At 46.2% G+C, this 21,540-nt stretch overlaps 1 long non-coding RNA gene across 1 annotated transcript in view; it reads left to right on the top strand.

Annotated features, from left to right (window-relative positions):
* LOC139570873 (uncharacterized) overlaps positions 1-21,540 on the top strand; it is a 43,238-nt gene that overhangs the window by 20,349 nt on the left and 1,349 nt on the right. Inside the window, exons 6-7 of the long non-coding RNA XR_011674183.1 lie at positions 8,928-9,037; positions 9,329-9,417. This is a non-coding gene — a long non-coding RNA (uncharacterized lncRNA). The remainder of the gene's footprint in view (positions 1-8,927; positions 9,038-9,328; positions 9,418-21,540) is intronic.

The raw sequence follows: 21,540 nt of genomic DNA, 5'->3' as shown, positions 1-21,540 counted from the left end.
CATCTGAGAAACTGAGAGTGAAAACTTGACAATGACAAGTGACTATTGCTGGTGGACAATTTAATGCATTCAAATATTTGTTTTACATGTTTGAATCACATTTCTTTGCTTACATATATGTGTACTGTTTAAGAAACGTTTATTTTTGATCTGTGACAATGATGTTCTGCTCACTCAGTCACACTTGCAAGCTCAAGTTTAATTTGTGCTCTCGACTGGCCTGGGCACTCGCGGGACCCATCCTCTGCTCGCTTGACCACATATCGTCTCTCTCGACTCAGTGTTTGCTCCCGTAATGATGTTTCATCTTTCTTGCGCGCTCCATCTAATGCTCGTTCGACTTTTGAATCAGATTTGACACCATCATTGGCATATATTCTTCAAAGAGAGGACGCTGTAATGAGAGAAATGATGTAGCCTAAGCTACTGAAAATAAGCCTTTTACAAGATGAAATCAGCGTTTGTGTAACGGCTGTCGTAGTCGTTCTCCTCCTCAGACGAGGAGGAGCATGGATCGGACCAAGATGCGGATTGGTAAGTATTCATTATTTAATGGAAAAACAACAAACACTACAAAATACAAAAACCAACAAACGTGACTAACCCGAAACAGTCCTGTGTGGCCCAAACACTGACACAGGAACAAACACCCACAAAACACAGGTGAAACCCAGGCTGCCTAAGTATGATTCTCAATCAGGGACAACGATTGACAGCTGTCTCTGATTGAGAATCATACCAGGCCGAACACAAAATCCCAACATAGAAAATCAAACCTAGACCAACCCACCCAACTCACGCCCTGACCAACTAAAACAAATACAAAACAAAGGAAAACAGGTCAGGAACGTGACAGAACCCCCCCCTTAAGGTGCGAACTCCGGGCGCACCAGCACAAAGTCTAGGGGAGGGTCTGGGTGGGCGTCTGTCCACGGTGGCGGCTCTGGCGCTGGTCGTGGTCCCCACCCCACCATAGTCAACTCCCGCTTCCGTGGCCTCCTCCCAATATCCACCCTCCATGTCAATCCCACTATTCCAAAGAGCAGTAACAGACTGAGGGGTAGCACCGGACTGAGGGGTAGCACCGGACTGAGGGGCAGCACCGGACTGAGGGGCAGCACCGGACTGAGGGGCAGCACCGGACTGAGGGGCAGCACCGGACTGAGGGGCAGCACCGAACTGAGGGGCAGCACCGGACTGAGGGGCGGATCCTGGCTGGCGGAAGGCTCTTGCGGATCCTGGCTGGCGGAAGGCTCTTGCGGACCCTGGCTGGCGGAAGGCTCTGGCAGATCCTGGCTGGCGGAAGGCTCTGGCGGATCCTGGCTGGCGGAAGGCTCTGGCGGATCCTGGCTGGCGGAAGGCTCTGGCGGATCCTGGCTGGCGGAAGGCTCCGGCGGATCCTGGCTGGCGGAAGGCTCCGGCAGATCCTGGCTGGCGGAAGGCTCCGGCGGATCCTGGCTGGACGGCTCTGGCGGATCCTGGCTGGACGGCTCTGGCTGATCCTGGCTGGACGGCTCTGGCTGATCCTGGCTGGACGGCTCTGGCTGGTCCTGGCTGGACGGCTCTGGCTGGTCCTGGCTGGACGGCTCTGGCTGGTCCTGGCTGGACGGCTCTGGCTGGTCCTGGCTGGACGGCTCTGGCTGGTCCTGGCTGGACGGCTCTGGCTGGTCCTGGCTGGACGGCTCTGGCTGGTCCTGGCTGGACGGCTCTGAAGGCTCGGGACAGACGGGCAGCGCTGGGCAGGCAGGCAGTTCAGACAGCGCTGGGAAGGAAGGCAGTTCAGACAGCGCTGGGAAGGCAGGCAGTTCAGACAGCGCTGGGAAGGCAGGCAGTTCAGACACAGGCTGCGCTGAGCAGGCAAGCAGCGCAGGCGGCGTTGAGCAGACGGCCGACTCTGACCTGCTGAGGCGCACAGTAGGTCTGGTGCGTGGTGCCGGAACTGGAGGCACTGGGCTGGAGACACGCACCACAGGGAGAGTGCGTGGAGGAGGAACAGGGCTCTGGAAATGCACTGGAAGCCTGGTGCGTGGTGTCGGCACTGATGGTACTGGGCTGGGGTGGGAAGGTGGCGCCGGATATACCGGACCGTGAAGGAGGACACGCGCTCTTGAGCACCGAGCCTCCCCAACCTTACCAGGTTGAATGGTCCCCGTAGCCCTGCCAGTGCGGCGAGGTGGAATAGCCCGCACTGGGCTATGCAGGCGAACCGGGGACACCACCTGTAAGGCTGGTGCCATGTACGCCGGCCCGAGGAGACGTACTGGAGGCCAGATATGTTGGGCCGGCTTCATGGCACCCGGCTCGATGCCCAACCTAGCCCTCCCAGTGCGGCAAGGTGGAATAGCCCGCACTGGGCTAAGCACGCGTACTGGGGACACCGTGCGCTCCACCGCATAACACGGTGTCTGACCAGTACGACGCCCTCTCACTCCACGGTAAGCCCGGGGAGTTGGCTCGGGTATCCAACCCGGCTTCGCCACACTCCCCTTTAGCCCCCTCCCCCTATAATTTTTTTGGTGAGCCTCTCGGGCTTCCAGCCGCTCTGCCTTGCTTTCGCCTCATAAAACCTCCTCTCCGCTTTCGCTGCCTCCAGCTCCGCTTTGGGGCGGCGACACTCCACTGGCTCTGCCCAGGGTCCTTTAACGTCTAGGATTTCCTCCCAAGTCCATTCCTCTTTTCCCCATTGCTGTTGTTCTTGCCTTCCTTCTCCAATCCGCTTGGTCCTGTTATGGTGGGTGTTTCTGTAACGGCTGTCGTAGTCGTTCTCCTCCTCAGACGAGGAGGAGCATGGATCGGACCAAGATGCGGATTGGTAAGTATTCATTATTTAATGGAAAAACAACAAACACTACAAAATACAACAACCAACAAACGTGACTAACCCGAAACAGTCCTGTGTGGCCCAAACACTGACACAGGAACAAACACCCACAAAACACAGGTGAAACCCAGGCTGCCTAAGTATGATTCTCAATCAGGGACAACGATTGACAGCTGTCTCTGATTGAGAATCATACCAGGCCGAACACAAAATCCCAACATAGAAAATCAAACCTAGACCAACCCACCCAACTCACGCCCTGACCAACTAAAACAAATACAAAACAAAGGAAAACAGGTCAGGAACGTGACAGTTTGATTCTTATTAAAGAGATGGAGTCCAGAAAGGCTACTTTAGGAAACTGAATGAACATTTACACTGAGTGTTCAAAACATTAAGGACACCTGCACTTTCATTGATATAGACTGTCCAGCTGAATCCAGGTGAAAGCTATGATGCCTTATTGATGTTACTTGTTAAATCCACTTCAATCAGTGTAGATGAAATGTATTGTTTATCTATTTAACCTTTATTTAAACTAGGCAAGTCAGTTAAGGACAAATTCTTATGTACAATGACGGCCTACCCCGGACAAACCCGGACGACGGGTTTGGCCTATTTATCAGCGTTGATTAGTCTATAAATTAAGAGAAGACTCCGTGTCAAATTAGACCGTGCTCGATTTGTCAACTGCTGTTGAATAATGAATGTATAGTCAGACATTCAACCTTTTTTAAAGAACACTGTTGTTATTTATTTACTAGCAAGCTATGAAAACGCACATTGTATAAAAGAAAGTACGCACATCAAGTGCCATAGCCTATAAGCTAGAGCTTCTACACACCCATGCATCTAGTGGTTTTGCTGCTGGAGCATCAAATGACAGTTGGAAATAGGAGGAGATGTAGACAGTTAAATAGACAAACTTAGTTAGCAAAACAATTGCTTATAATCATTAGTAAATACTCACGCAATTAGGTATCTACATGAAAATAAAGTAAATAAAGAATTGTACACATCTTTCCAAAAATGTATGTATGCCTTATTAAATGGTTTTGACAGTTATTATATTTTCATGACAGTCTTCATCCATAACGGTCAGTTATTCAATTACCAGTCACAGCCCGAGTCTCGCTCTCTCTCTCTGTCGCTCTCTTTCTCCCTTTCTCGCTGTGTGTGTGTCTGGTGGGTGGGAGTATGACAGAGTGTAAGAGGCGTTTAGAAGCGCGAGAGGTGTCAGGTTGTTTAAACTGATGTGGCCAGGGGAGTGGGGTGGAGGATTGGGTCTGTCTGAAAGGACCCTCAAAGTAAACCATGTGTCTTCCTAATGGAGCCCTGTACGTTTCCATGGCTCCCCCAGCCTTCGCTCCCAGAGTGGCCATCCCATAATAGACGGTCAGATGTAGCCGGCTGACTGAGATGATGGCCAACCTTTCACCATAAGAACGAAGGGAGGCTGTTGTCAAGGGGAGAAGAGAAATTGAAAAGCCTGTGGCGCTGTCTCTCATTTCATCGCCCTCTCCCTCTCTCTGGTCAAACTCCCCATCATGCACTCACGACTCATCCCTCTCTTTCTTTTTCTCTCTCTCTCTAAATGATTTCCCTTGTTCTGTCTCTCTCAAGGGGCTCAATTTTGTTCACACATAAAGGGATCAATTATGGGTGTTCTATCAGTGTTACAGTGCCTATATTTATTTTCTCACCCATCTACGCACAATACCACATAAAGACAAAGTAAAAACATGTTTTTAGACGTTTTTGCTAATTTATTGAAATTGAAATATAGAAATATCTCATATAAATATGTATTCACACCCCTGAGTCAATAATTTGTAGAGGTACCTTTGGCAGTGATTACAGCTGTGAGTCTTTCTGGGTAAGTCTCTTAAGAGCTTTCCACATCTGGATTGTGAAACATTTGCCCATTATTCTTTAAAAAACATGTTCATGCTCTGTTAAATTGGTTGTTGATTTTCCAGTAGATTTAAGACAAAACTGTAACTCGGCCAGGAACATTCACTGTCTTCTTGCTAAGCAACTCCAGTGTAGATTTTACCTTGTGTTTTAGGTTAATGTCCTGCTGAAAGGTGAATTCATCTCCCAGTGTCTGGTGGAACGCAGACTAAACTAGGTTTTCTACAAGGATTTTGCCTGTGCTTAGCACCATTACGTAAATGTTTTATCCTGAAAAACTGCCGTCCGTAACGATTACAAGCATACCCATAACATGATGCACCCACCACTATGCTTGAAAATATGGAGAGTGGAACTCAATAATCTGTTGTATTGGATTTTCCCCAAACATAAGACTTTGTATTCAGGACAAAAAGCGAACTGCTTTGCAACATTTTTTGCAGTATTATTTTAGCGCTTTGTTGCAAACAGGATGCATGTCTTGGAATGTGTTTGTACAGGCTTCCTTCTCCCTCTGTCAAATAGGTTAGTACTGTGGAGTAACTACGTTATTGCTGATCCATCCTCATTTTTCTCCTATCACAGCAATTAAACACTAACTGTTTTAAAGTCACCATTGGCCTCAAGGTTGAAATCCGTGGGCGGCTTCCTTCCACTCTGGCAACTGAGTTAGGAAGGATGCCTGTACCTTTTGTAGTGACTGGGTGTACACCATCCAAAGTGTAATTAATAACTTCACCATGCTCATAGGGATATTCAATGTCTGCTTTTTGAACGTTTACCCATCTACCAAAAGGTGCCCTTCATTGCGAGGCACTGGAAAACCTCCCTGGTCTTTGTGGTTAAATCTGGGTTTGAAATTCACTGCTTGTCTGAGGGACCTTATAATTAATTGTATGTGTGGTGTACAGATAGATAAGTTAGTCATTCAAAAATCATGTTAAACACTATTATTGCTGTTTAAAATCATGCAACTTATTATGTGACTTGTTAAAAACCTCCCTAGGGTACATGAGACGTTAGCGTCCCACCTCTTCAACAGCCAGTGAAACTGCAGGGCGCCAAATTCAAAACAACAGACATCCCATAATAAAAATTCCTCAAACATACATGTATCTTACACCATTTTAAAGATACACTTGTTGTAAATCCAGCCACAGTGTCCGATTTCAAAAAGGCTTTACGACGAAAACAGACCAAACGATTATGTTAGGTGAGTGCCTATTCACAGAATAACACAGCCATTTTTTCAGCCAAAGAGAGGATTCACAAAAAGCAGAAATATAGATAAAATGAATCACTAACCTTTGATGATCTTCATCAGATGAACCTCATAGGACTTCATGTTACACAATACATGTATGTTTTGTTCGGTAAAGTTTATATTTATATCCAGAAATCTGAGTTTACATTGGCGCCTTACGTTCAGAAGTTCCAAAACATCCTTTGATTTTGCAGAGAGCCACATCAATTTACAGGAATACTCATAATAAACATTGCTAAAAGATACAACTGTTATGCATGGAATTTTAGATGCACTTCTCCTTAATGCAACCGCTGTGTCAGATTTAAAAAAAGCTTTACGGAAAAAGCAAAAACCATGCAATAATCTGAGGTCGGCGCTCAGAGCCCAATCAAGACACAAATATAGCCGTCATATTATGCAGTCAACAAAAGTCCTAAAAGCATTATAAAGCTTCACTTACCTTTGCTGATCTTCGTCGGAATGCACTCCCAGGACTCCCACTTCCACAAGAAATGTTTGTTTTGTTCGGTAATGTCCATCATTTATGTCCAAATAGTTACTTTTGTTAGCGCGTTTGGTAAACAAATCCAAAGTCACGAAGCGCGTTCACTAAAAGCAGATGAAATGTCAAAAAGTTCCGTAACAGTCAGTAGAAACATATCAAACGATGTATTGAATCAATCTTTAGGATGTTTTTAACATAATTCTTCAATAATGTTCCAACCGGAGAATTCCTTTGTCTTCAGAAAAGCAAATGGAACGGGAGCAAACTCTCATGTGAACGCGCATGGTCAGCTCGTGGCTGCTGGCAGACCTCTGACTCATTCCTCTCTCCTTCGGCCCCACTAAACAGTAGAGGCATCAGACAAGGTTCTAAAGACTTTTGACATCTAGTGGAAGCCTTAGGAAGTGCAACATTACCAATATCCCACTTTATCTTCAATAGGAGCTGAGTTGAAAATCGACCAACCTCAGATTTCCCACTTCCTGGTTGGATTTTTTCTCAGGTTTTTGCCTGCCATATGAGTTCTGTTATACTCACAGACATCATTCAAACAGTTTTGTAAACTTCAGAGTGTTGTCTATCCAAATATACTAAGCTATTCTAGCTTTTATGGCTTTGTAGCAGGCCGTTTGCTCTGGGCATGCTTTTCATCCGGACGTGAAAATACTGCCCCCTACCCCAAATAAGTTTTAAGCACATTTTTACTCCTGAACCTATTTAGGCTTAACAAAGGGGTTGAATACTTATTGACTCAAGACATTTCAGCCTTTCATTTTGTATTATTTTGTCAAAAAAATTGGGGGAAAAAACAGAATTGCACTTTTACATTATGGGGTATTGTATGTAGGGGTCCACGGTTCAAATGGTTAAGATATGAGTGCATCGGTCTGTGGGAGCCCAAACCGATCCAAATGAAGCATGCATAGGTCAGAAAACCTATTCAAACGTTATAAATCTCCAGTTCACTGTTCTTTTACTCATATTTTTTTCTTCTGAAAATACTTATTTTCTGTTGTGACTTAACTGAAGAGTCCTCTCCTTCAGTTTGGTAGGCTATCAAACTTTTATGCATGTAACTGTGAATGACTGTCATAAGTGCGCACAGTGGGGGAGATACAGCTGTGCCAATGAGAGGTGGGTCTGCCCGTCATTCTAATAGGCTATTCGTACGTCTGGCACCTTCAGCATGTAAAATGGCATTCGCAATGTCAAATCATAGGCTTTATCAGTTGAGTGACAACCATTGTAATTTGCTGGGTTTCCTAATGCACTGTAGAAAATTGAGTTGAGTTACCTGAGTTGTGTAACCTACTGGAGTGGACGCAACTCACATCCAACTGCTGATTGGGGTTTTCAATCATTACGATTTTATTTAGGCTGTTCAGGTACTCCATAAGACATCATTTTGCTTTAAACAGTTAGTGTATTTGGTCATTTTTACATGAACAGGTTTGGACCCTAATTTCATAAAGGACAGCAATAATTTCGCATTTATTGGTCAGAGCAGGAGAAGCTATCTATAAAATTCCAAACAGTCCAAAACATTCCATTTCGAGACTGGAGTAAAATCAAAAGCTGCATTATGTTAATTGGCTAAATGACATGCTGATTTCTAAATATAACAAGTTAATCAGTGGGTGATTTCAGATAAAAGGTGGGGGGACAAAATGCCTACATTTCCCCCACCCCTAATCTGATAGTGGGGCGGTAGATGCTCAGTCTGTCCAATGGCTCAGCTCAGAGAGGCCCAGCTCCTGAGCTCCCATCACCAGCAGATATGGATTTAAAATAGGAAATGAATGTTCATGCAAAAATGTTAGTTTATCGAACCCAAATCACATCAATTCGTTCTCCAAATCAAAACAAATCTCACTGATTCATGTCTAACTAAAAGGTATCGTTCCTGTATCTTATCGGAGCCCATGCATCTAGATGCGTATCGAGTCGTTCATGAAAGGAGAGATGCACATCCCTACATAATCCCCATCATATACATATATATCCTCCTCATGTCTTGTCTTTGGAATTCTGATTAATGGTTCCAAAAATAATGTATCCACAAATTCAATTCCATTTGAACTTCGGAAGTGAAATCACTGAGGATTCAATTAATTAATATCATCATATCCAAACAGAAAGGAATGGTAAAATGGTACGATAGTTATTATTTCTCTTAGTTGACTGTTTTGAGATGGCATTGTGTCGAGAGAGATGACTGTGCTTTTTCGTTGCACATTGAGGTTCTGAACCCCAAATAAATCCATCTCTGAAAACGTCCTCCTACATCTTGAGGAGGGAAGGGGTGTAGGCAGCACACGTCATGGATAACCAGGAGTCACACACACACACACACACACACACACACAGATAAGATTTTACACACAATCAATACTGCCTACAGGTCAATGTGTAATCTCTCTCTCTCTCTATCTCTCTCTCAGATGCACCTGCAGGCAGAGCTGAAACCAGTTCGGCTGCTGCACCTATCAGCGACGAGGACATCTTTAGTTCAATGGTGTCCAACCCTCTGCCATCTTCCGACAACACTCAGGTACCACCTCTCCCTCCAGAGCACGTGTGAAACTCATTCCGTGGAAGGCCTAGCGTCTGCAGGGTTTCACTCCTCCCTTGTACTTAATTGATGAGTTAAGGTCACTGATTGGTAAGGAACTCTCCTCAACTAGTTGTTTAGGTCTTAATTGGACACAAATTGAAAGGAGAAACCGAAATCCAGAAGGCACTGGGCCCACCATGGAATGAGTTTGACACCCCTGCTCTAGAGCACCGCACATCTCCTCAATCCCATATCTCACAATCTTCTCTCTCCCCATCAACCTCCCAGTGTTGTCTGCCTATGCCCTCTCCCCTATGGACACAATTGCTGTGTTCAGTGAAGACAGACTGCAGCACTGGGCTTCGTTTTCCTCTGCAGTAAGAACACACACACACACACCTCTGTATTCATTCATACATACACACACACACACATTGACCCTAGTTCAAACACCCCTCACACACACACACACAGTGTGCAGTCTTCCATTCCATGTCCTCAGAGAGCTGGAGCGAGGTTGGAGTGCATTGTTAACATTTCACAGTGTAAACAAAGGCAGTGTGATCCAGCTCCCCAGCCACAGCTAACACTGTCGGTTACAGGCCTGTCAGAAGAAAGGACACCTCAATAATGTCTGTACATTACCACGGGGGAGAAGAGGGAAGAGGATGAGAGGGGAACGGAGAGGGATGGAGAAGAGGGAGATTGGGACGGAGTGCAGGAACAGAGAGAGAGTATAGTCTACTTCCGGCGCCGACAGAGATGGCCGCCTCGCTTCGCGTTCCTAGGAAACTATGCAGTATTTTGTTTTTTTACGCGTTATTTCTTACATTGGTACCCCAGGTAATCTTAGGTTTCATTACATACAGTCGGGAGGAACTACTGAATATAAGAGCAACGTCAACTCACTATCAATTACGACCAGGAATATGACTCTCCCGAAGCGGATCCTGTGTTTTGCCTTCCACCCAGTACAATGGATCTGATCCCAGCCGGCGACCCTAAACAACGACGCCGTAAAAGGGGCAAACGAAGCGGTCTTCTGGTCAGGCTTCGAAGACGGGCACATCGCGCTCCACTCCCTAGCATACTACTCGCCAATGTCCAGTCTCTTGACAACAAGGTTGATGAAATCCGAGCAAGGGTAGCATTCCAGAGAGACATCAGAGACTGTAACGTTCTTTTCTTCACGGAAACATGGCTCACTCGCGAGACGCTAACGGAGTCGGTGCAGCCAGTTGGTTTCTTCACGCATCGCGCCGACAGAAACAAACATCTTTCTGGTAAGAAGAGGGGCGGGGGGTATAACTTATGATCAACGAGACGTGGTGTGATCATAACAACATACAGGAACTCAAGTCCTTCTGTTCACCTGACTTAGAATTCCTCACAATCAAATGTCGACCGCATTATCTACCGAGGGAATTCTCTTCGATCATAATCACAGCCGTATATATTCCCCCCCAAGCAGACACATCGATGACCCTGAACAAACTTTATTTGACTCTATGTAAACTGGAAACCACATATCATGAGGCGGCATTCATTGTAGCTGGGGATTTTAACAAGGCTAATCTGAAAACAAGACTCCCTAAATTCTATCAGCATATCGATTCCGCAACCAGGGCTGGTAAAACCCTGGATCATTGTTATACTAATTTCCGCGACGCATATAAGGCCCTCCCCCGCCCTCCTTTCGGAAAAGCTGACCACGACTCCATTTTGTTGCTTCCAGCCTACAGACAGAAACTAAAACAACAAGCTCCCGCGCTCAGGTCTGTTCAACGCTGGTCCGACCAATCTGAATCCACGCTTCAAGACTGCTTCGATCACGCGGATTGGAATATGTTCCGCATTGCGTCCAACAACAATATTGACGAATATGCTGATTCGGTGAGCGAGTTCATTAGGAAGTGCATTGACGATGTCGTACCCACAGCAACGATTAAAACATTCCCAAACCAGAAACCGTGGATTGACGGCAGCATTCGCGTGAAACTGAAAGCGCGAACCACTGCTTTTAACCAGGGCAAGGTGACCGGAAGCATGACCGAATACAAACAGTGTAGCTATTCTCTCCGCAAGGCAATCAAACAGGCTAAGTCCCAGTACAGAGACAAAATCGAGTCGCAATTCAACAGCTCAGACACAAGAGGTATGTGGCAGGGTCTACAGTCAATCACGGATTACAAGAAGAAAACCAGCCCCGTCGCGGACCAGGATGTCTTGCTCCCAGACAGGCTAAACAACTTTTTTGCCCGCTTTGAGGACAATACAGTGCCACTGACACGGCCCCCTACCAAAACCTGCGGGCTCTCCTTCACTGCAGCCGAGGTGAGTAAAACATTTAAACGTGTTAACCCTCGCAAGGCTGCAGGCCCAGACGGCATTCCCAGCCGCGTCCTCAGAGCATGCGCAGACCAGCTGGCTGGTGTGTTTACGGACATATTCAATCAATCCTTATCCCAGTCTGCTGTTCCCACATGCTTCAAGAGGGCCACCATTGCTACGACTACCGCCCCGTAGCACTCACTTCCGTCATCATGAAGTGCTTTGAGAGACTAGTCAAGGACCATATCACCTCCACCCTACCGGACACCCTAGACCCACTCCAATTTGCTTACCGACCCAATAGGTCCACAGACGACGCAATCGCAACCACACTGCACACTGCCCTAACCCATCTGGACAAGAGGAATACCTATGTGAGAATGCTGTTCATCGATTACAGCTCAGCATTTAACACCATAGTACCCTCCAAACTCGTCATCAAGCTCGAGACCCTGGGTCTCGACCCCGCCCTGTGCAACTGGGTCCTGGACTTCCTGACGGGCCGCCCCCACGTGGTGAGGGTAGGTAACAACATCTCCACCCCGCTGATCCTCAACACTGGGGCCCCACAAGGGTGCGTTCTGAGCCCTCTCCTGTACTCCCTGTTCACCCACGACTGCGTGGCCATGCACGCCTCCAACTCAATCATCAAGTTTGCGGATGACACTACAGTGGTAGGCTTGATTACCAACAACGACGAGACGGCCTACAGGGAGGAGGTGAGGGCCCTCGGAGTGTGGTGTCAGGAAAATAACCTCACACTCAACGTCAACAAAACAAAGGAGATGATTGTGGACTTCAGGAAACAGCAGAGGGAGCACCCCCCTATCCACATCGACGGGTCAGTAGTGGAGAAGGTGGAAAGTTTTAAGTTCCTCGGTGTACACATCACGGACAAACTGAATTGGTCCACCCACACAGACAGCGTTGTGAAGAAGGCGCAGCAGCGCCTCTTCAACCTCAGGAGGCTGAAGAAATTCGGCTTGTCACCAAAAGCACTCACAAACTTCTACAGATGCACAATCGAGAGCATCCTGTCGGGCTGTATCACCGCCTGGTACGGCAACTTCTCCGCCCACAACCGTAAGGCTCTCCAGAGGGTAGTGAGGTCTGCAGAACGCATCACCGGGGGCAAACTACCTGCCCTCCAGGACACCTACACCACCCGATGTCACAGGAAGGCCATAAAGATCATCAAGGACAACAACCACCCAAGCCACTGCCTGTTCACCCCGCTATCATCCAGAAGGCGAGGTCAGTACAGGTGCATCAAAGCAGGGACCGAGAGACTGAAAAACAGCTTCTATCTCAAGGCCATCAGACTGTTAAACAGCCACCACTAACATTTAGCGGCCGCTGCCAACATACTGACTCAACTCCAGCCACTTTAAAAATGGGAATTGATGGAAATTATGTAAAAATGTACCACTAGCCACTTTAAACAATGCCACTTAATATAATGTTTACATACCCTACATTACCCATCTCATATGTATATACTGTACTCTACATCATCTACTGCATCTTGCCATCTTTATGTAATACATGTACCACTAGCCACTTTAAACTATGCCACTTTATGTTTACATACCCTACAGTACTCATCTCATATGTATATACCGTACTCTATACCATCTACTGCATCTTGCCATGCCGTTCTGTACCACCACTCATTCATATATCTTTATGTACATATTCTTTATCCCTTTACACTTGTGTGTGTGTATAAGGTAGTAGTTGTGGAATTGTTAGGTTAGATTACTTGTTGGTTATTACTGCATTGTCGGAACTAGAAGCACAAGCATTTCGCTACACTCGCATTAACATCTGCTAACCATGTGTATGTGACTAATAAAATTTGATTTGATTTGATTTGATTTGTTCCTATTCCCAAGAAAGCTAAGGTAACTGAGCTAAACGACTACCGCCCCGTAGCACTCACTTCCGTCATCATGAAGTGCTTTGAGCGACTAGTCAAGGACCATATCACCTCCACCCTACCTGACACCCTAGACCCACTCCAATTTGCTTACCAACCCAATAGGTCCACAGACGACGCAATATCAACCACACTGCACACTGCCCTAACCCATCTGGACAAGAGGAATACCTATGTGAGAATGCTGTTCATCGACTACAGCTCAGCATTTAACACCATAGTACCATCCAAACTCGTTCACAAGCCCGAGACCCTAGGTCTCGACCCCGCCCTGTGCAACTGGGTACTGGACTTCCTGACGGGCCGCCCCTAGGTGGTGAGGGTAGGCAACAACATCTCCACCCCGCTGATCCTCAACACTGGGGCCCCACAAGGGTGCGTTCTGAGCCCTCTCCTGTACTCCCTGTTCACCCATGACTGCGTGGCCATGCACGCCTCCAACTCAATCATCAAGTTTGCGGACGACACTACAGTGGTAGGCTTGATTACCAACAACGACGAGACGGCCTACAGGGAGGAGGTGAGGGCCCTCGGAGTGTGGTGTCAGGAAAATAACCTCACACTCAACGTCAACAAGACAAAGGAGATGATTGTGGACTTCAGGAAACAGCAGAGGGAGCACCCCCCTATCCACATCGACGGGACAGTAGTGGAGAGGGTAGTACGTTTTAAGTTCCTCGGCGTACACATCACGGACAAACTGAATTGGTCCACCCGCACAGACAGCGTTGTGAAGAAGGCGCAGCAGCGCCTCTTCAAAATTCAGGAGGCTGAAGAAATTCGGCCTGTCACCAAAAGCACTCACAAACTTCTACAGATGCACAATCGAGAGCATCCTGTCGGGCTGTATCACCGCCTGGTACGGCAACTGCTCCGCCCACAACCGTAAGGCTCTCCAGAGGGTAGTGAGGTCTGCACAACGCATCACCGGGGGCGAACTACCTGCCCTCCAGGACACCTACACCACCCGGTGTCACAGGAAGGCCATAAAGATCATCAAGGACAACAACCACCCGAGCCACTGCCTGTTCACCCCGCTATCATCCAGAAGGCGAGGTCAGTACAGGTGCATCAAAGCAGGGACCGAGAGACTGAAAAACAGCTTCTATCTCAAGGCCATCAGACTGTTAAACAGCCACCACTAACATTTAGTGGCTGCTACCAACATACTGACTCAACTCCAGCCACTTTAATAATGGGAATTGATGGAAATGTATGTAAAAATGTATCACTAGCCACTTTAAACAATGCCACTTAATATAATGTTTACATACCCTACATTACTCATCTCATATGTATATGTATATACTGTACTCTATATCATCTACTGCATCTTGCCATCCTTATGTAATACATGTATCACTAGCCACTTTAAACTGTGCCACTTTATGTTTATATACCCTACATTACTCATCTCATATGTATATACTGTACTCTATACCATCTACTGCATCTTGCCTATGCCGTTCTGTACCATCACTCATTCATATATCTTTATGTACATATTCTTTATCCCTTTACACTTGGGTGTGTATAAGGTAGTAGTTGTGGAATTGTTAGGTTAGATTACTCGTTGGTTATTACTGCATTGTCGGAACTAGAAGCACAAGCATTTCGCTACACTCACATTAACATCTGCTAACCATGTGTATGTGACAAATAAAATGTGATTTGATTTGATTTGTCTGAGCATCGTACAGAGACTGGAAGAGACGAGCTGGCATTCTCAGCTGTCTCACCAGTCCGAGAACAGATGTGGGAAAAAGAGAGAGGGGGAAAACAGTTGTTTAAATGAAACATTTATCAATGAGGTGTGTTTGAGAGGTGCCACAGTTATTCCCCCACCCTTACCTTCGTCCCCATCCCACTCCCCTATTCCCTTGGCCCTCCCCTGCCGACACACAGAACATGGATCTCCCCTCTTTCGTTGCATGGCTCACAGCACACGCCGGCTACATGCCACCTGGGAGCCCCGGCAACCCGCTACACGTACCTCCAACTACCACTGCTAGCCTGGTACCAACCCCCTGCTTTCTCTCTCTCAGCATCTCCTTCATCCCTAAAACCCCTCTCCTCCCTCCATCCCTCACTCATCCCCACTACCCTCCACCCTCTCCTCCATCTGCTCTCTACCCCTCTCCTCCTCCATCTATCCCTCAACTCCTCTCCTCCCTCCGTCCCTCCTTCCATCCTTCCTCCTTCAGTCCTCCCTGCTTCCCCCCTCCCCTTCGTTTCCCATCCCTGTCTCCCCCTCCCTGCCTTCATACCGTGCATCTAGGACACACTCAATACATTTGCACGGCTTGCATGTGGAATAAATTCGGACACACAAAGAAAGAATACACATGAACACGCACATCACTTTCCTACTGGCTGCCCATTATTATGTTGTGCTACTGGTTTGACACACACACACACACACACACACACACACACACACACACACACACACACACACACACACACACACACACACACACACACACACACACACACACACACACACACACACACACACATACACATACACATACACATATACATACATACATAAGACACCACTGAGCTGCTTTCCCTCTACTATAAAACAGGATTTTGGGTATTCTCTGCTATCTCTGAATATGTCAATTATAAAAATACGATTAGAGCTCTTCATGATCTGGGATTTGTGTTATCCCCAGCTTTTCAACCAAGCATGCCTTTTATCTTTCTGAATATTCTGGAGAAACAGAGGCTGAGAGATGGAGTGGGAAGAGAAATAGAGAGTCGGTTATTAGTCTTTCAATCTGTTCTCTCTTTTTTTCTCTCTTCCCAGTAAAAGAGCACCCCCGCCCCTCCACACACACACACACACACACACACACACACACACACACACACACACACACACACACACACACACAAAACCTTCTGTCTGTCGGACACATTGCTCAGTAGGATTGTTGACTGCAGATGGTGTATCAGAGGGGGATAGTGTGTGCCTGCATGCCTGAGTGTGTGTGCATTCTGCCAGATTCAGGCTCTGGCTGGAACACACGCTGCTACTGTTTGTGGGTCTGAGTGTAGAAGTGTATGAATACTGACACAGTGGGAAATGGCTGTTGGATGGAAATGCCACTTCTAATTCACAGCTTTGTGGGGATTCAACAGAGGGGAATATAATATGGATACTGGAACACCGTGTGCTAGAGTGGGAGCCCAGCTATGCACAGATCTGTGTGTGTATTGTTGTGTACTTGACTGTTTCCACCTGAAGGACAGTCCCTGCTTTTTCTTCCTCTTTTACCTATTTATTCCCTCCACATTGACCAGACACACCTCCCCTTCCTCCCTCTCTCTCATCCTCTCTCTCCTACTCCCACTTCGCTAATGATCCAGAAGGTAGTCAGGCAGACACACAGATCCAACATTAGTAAAACGCACCTCATTGGGCCACATGCAAATGCCTGGGTATTTATAGAACATTGATACATATTTCAACACTCCAGAGCCGCCTGCTTGTCACCTTAATCGGTCTCTGCCCTAATACAGTGCAAATGGACCGTGTGTGTGTGTGTGTGTGTGTGTGTGTGTGTGTGTGTGTGTGTGTGTGTGTGTGTGTGTGTGTGTGTGTGTGTGTGTGTGTGTGTGTGTGTGTGTGTGTGTGTGTGTGTGTGTGTGTGTGTGTGTGTGTGTGTGTGTGTGTGTGTGTACAGACAGTAGAGGGTCATGCTCATGGATGTTTAAGTCCCTGCTCCAATTACACATCATGTGCTTAATCACCTGCTTGTGTCTGAATCAGCTGTCTGTCTCAGTCTGTGTGTTTGTACAAGGGCATGTGTACAGGTGTGTGAGTACGAGTCACTGCTCGTCTACTTCGCTCTGTTCATTCCCTCCGTCAAAGGGACTGCAGAGAGATGGGAGACCAGCACTGCCTGCTAAGCAGCCGAAGGCCACAACACACAAAGTCCTTCCTGTGGCGCATATGTGTGTGTGTGTGTGAAGCTCGGCAATCACACACAACTTCCATCCAGTCTCACCTTATCTTATTCATCAGCTCACTCCGTTTTTCTGCTTTCTCTCTCCTCTCTTTCCCTCCTCTCATTTCACCTGTCCTCTCCCCTTTGCCTCTCTTCCTCTCGGCAGCCTCTACCTTAGCCCTCCCTGCCTACATACATGCGCCTTTTCATATTCACCCTCCCCATCCATTAGACTTAATGGGTGTTGGAGTTGGGAAGGTATGTTTCTGTTTAAAAGTTTTTTTTTATAAAGGGTGTGTGTCTCCTCATGCTCAACCTCGCTTCATCTCTCTCTCCTGCGCCAGTCTATTTAATATCATCCATCTCACTTAAGGTGACAACACCTCTTCTTGGCACACGTACACACATACACAATATATGTCTCCAATTGTCTCAAGGCTTAAAAATAATTATTTAACCTGTCTCCTCCCCTTCATCTACACTGACTGAAGTGGATTTAACATTGGATTTAACAAGTGGCATCAATAAGGGATCAAAATGTTCACCTGGATTCACCTGCTCAGTCTGTCATGGAAAGAGCAGGTGTTCATAATACTTTGTACACTCAGAGTATATCAGTTTATTTTGGTTGAGATTGCTCAAGAATTTGGTTTGGAATATTGTCTCAGATTTTCCAGCAAATTTAAGTCAGGACTGAGACTGGACCATTCGGGAACACTCAGCACCTCTTGGAAAGCTATTGTGGTGTGTCTTTGAAATGAACATTGTGTAATTGTCACACTGTATTTTTTTTTTGTCCTGGGGTTAGGTTGAAGCGAGTTTTCCTCTCTTACCTGGCCTTCGCTCCTTTCACATTTAATTTGGTCTGGACAAACTCCCCTATCCCTGCCAGTGACGAGCATAACATGATGCTGCCACCACAATACTTGAAAATACAGAGGGTTTCACTTTGTATTGTGTTGCTGTATTGGATTTGACCCAAACCAGTTGTTTTAAATGTAGGCCCAAAAATGCATTTCTTTGTCGTGTGGTCAAATTCACTCTGGAGTGCCAGAGAGTGCTCAGAGTGCACTCTGGGCATTCGTAAATTCAGAGCGTTGTCCGATTGTCTGTTCGTAAATTCAGAGCGTTTCACACTCGGAGCATTCAGAGCGCACACTGGACGCTCTGGCCAAGGAGTAGGGTTGATCGGAGCGTTCTGACCTCAACGGCAGTCAAGCACCCAAGCTAACTGGCTAAAGTTAGCAAGCTTGCTAGAAACTTCCAGATAAAAATGAGAGAACACCTCACTCTGACCATTTTACTTGCCCTAGCAGAGCTGGTTAGGCTGTTTTCATGTTATCCAGAGCGTTGGTGACTGCAACTGTGCTGCTGGCAACAATTTTAATTATGCTTTTTTGCCGACTTTACTGACACCATATTCAACACGTGTTTTGCATTTGTCATTTTGTCAGTTATTCTGCGCTCTGGCACACTCAGACGAGAGTGCTCTGAAATCGGAGTAGATAGTCAGAGTGAATTTACGAACGCGCCCTTACTTAACATCCTTGTTGCAAGCAGAATGGATGATTTTTGTCACACAATCCAGTGACGTGGAGTGAATGCAATGTTGTTGATCCTCTGTATTTTCAGTATTGTTGTGGCTGAATCATGTTATGGGTATGTTTTCAACCGGCAGGGACCAGGGCGTTTGTCAGAATCAAAAGAAATATGAAAGGAACAAAGCCCAGGTAAAATGATAGAGAAAATCCACTGTTGTCTTCTGAAAATCTAACCCTGGGGTAGAGTGGTATTTTTCAGTGGAACAATTACACACATTTTGATGCCAAAGACAGACACACCAGCATGTCTTTCCAAGAGGCGTTGTGTTCCTGCAGAAGGTTAATGAGCGATGATAAATCACTGTGCTCCCAATGACAACACACACACACACACACATATACACACACACCAAACAACGACACACACACACAGACATCCTGCCTTTGTCAAGGACGTGATATGACTGGTCGTGTGTGTACTGTAATGGGTTCAGGGCAAGCTGTTGGGCTTTAACCTTTGATGGGTTAAAGCCCAAAGTGCTCTGGAGTCAATAGGCTTGTCTGTGCTACACACACACACACACACACACACACACACACACACACACACACACACACACACACACACACACACACACACACACACACACACACACACACACACACACGCGCGCGCGCGCGTCTCACACAAGCCTGATAGTTCTGGTGCTGCAGGGGCATGAAGCAGGGTTTCGTTAGGAAGATGTGGCACCAGACATTGGACCGGCATCATTTTTATTTACCAGACTCATATGCATTGGGGAGTTACCTAATTAGGGTGTCCACCCACGGTGCGCAGAATGACAGACATCACATTTAGAATATGGTTATTCATATGAACAGGACATGCAAGTGGAGGATGCCACTATGTGCGGTCCTTCTTATTGAATTCTGATGTGCACTTTGAACATGAACTGTCCACATTTACTTTTCCTCACCCAACAAGACGAACAGCAAAATCACTAGCCTATCTCAATCTACTACAGTAGAAAAGTTTACGCTACCTGTTCTATTCATCAGCTTGCCGAGAAAGAAATGGCTTATTCCAAACAGACTCTGGGACAGTTGTGGGATGATAGAGCCCAAATTCATACAACCAGTAGGCCTGGGCTGCATAAAATAAAAACTTTAAAAAGCTATGAGTCTGATGCAAAAGATCAGAATGTTTAGCTTAAAATGTTGATAAACTATTTCTTCACATTATAAGCGCAGCAATGTGCACAATGCAGTAGGCTACGTGTGAATGTTCATTCCATAATGCAATTAGCGGGAAAACACCATTGTCAAAAGGGCACTGCACATGCGAGTGGTTTCATGTGACATACAGTACCAGTCAAAAGTTTGGACACACCTACTCATTCCAGGGTTTTTCTATATTTTTATTATTTTCTACATTGTAGAATAATAGTGAAGAAATCAAAACTTTGGAAGAACACATATGGAATCATGTAGTACCCAAAAAAGTGGTTTAAACAAATCAAAACATATTTTATAGTTGAGATTCTTCAAAGTAGCCACCATTTGCCTTGATGACAGCTTTGCACACTCTTGGCAGTCTCTCAACCAGCTTCATGAGGTAGTCACCTGGAATGCATTTCAATTAACAGGTGTGCCTTGTTAAAAGTTCATTTGTGGAATGTCTTTCCTTCTTAATGCATTTGAGCCAATCATTTGTGTTGTGACAAGGTAGGGGTGGTATACAGAAGATAGGCCTATTTGGTAAAATACCCATGTCCATATTTTGGCAATAACAGCTCAAATAAGCAAAGAGAAATGACAGTCCATCATTACTTTAAGACATGAAGGTCAGTCAATCCGGAAAATTTCAAGAACTTTGAAAGTTTCTTCCAGTGGAGTCACAAAAACCATAAAGCGCTATGATGAAGCTCTCATGAGGACCGCCACAGGAAAGGCAGACCCCGAGTTACCTCTTCTGCAGAGGATAAGTTCATTAGTGTTAACTGCACCTCAGATTGCAGCCCAAATAAATGCTTCACAGAGTTCAAGTAACAGACACATCTCAACATAAACTGTTCAGAGGAGACTGAATGAGTTTGGCCTTCATGGTTGAATTGCTGCAAAGAAACCACTACCAAACGACACCAAAAAATAAGAAGAGACTTACTTGGGCCAAGAAACACGTACAATGGACATTAGACTGGTGGCAATCTGCCTTTTGGTCTGATGAGTCCAAATGTTTTATTTTTGGTTCCAAGCGCCGTGTTTTTGTGACACGCAGAGTAGGTGAATGGATGATCTCGGCATTTGTGGTTCCCACTGTGGAGGAGGAGGTGTGATGGTGTGGGGGTGCTTTGCTGGTGGCACTGTCTGTGATTTATTTAGAATTCAAGTCACACTTAACCAGCATGGCTACCACAGCCTTCTGCAGCGATACGCAACCCATCTGGTTTGTGCTTAGTGGGACTATCATTTGTTTTTCAACAGGACAATGACCCAAAGCACACCTCCAGGCTATTTGACCAGGGAGATTGATGGAGTGCTGCATCAGATGACCTGGCCTCCACAATCACCCGACCTCACCCCAATAGAGATGGTTTGGGATGAGTTGGACCGCAGAGTGAAGGAAAAGCAGCCAACAGGTGCTCAGCATATGTGGGAACTCCTTCAAGACTGTTGGAAAAGCATTCCAGGTGAAGCTGGATGAGAGACTGCCAAGAGTGTTTAAAGCTG

This window comes from Salvelinus alpinus, chromosome 3 (assembly GCF_045679555.1).
Source record: "Salvelinus alpinus chromosome 3, SLU_Salpinus.1, whole genome shotgun sequence".
NCBI lineage: Eukaryota > Metazoa > Chordata > Actinopteri > Salmoniformes > Salmonidae > Salvelinus > Salvelinus alpinus.
This window is presented reverse-complemented; position numbering and strand designations above follow the sequence as displayed.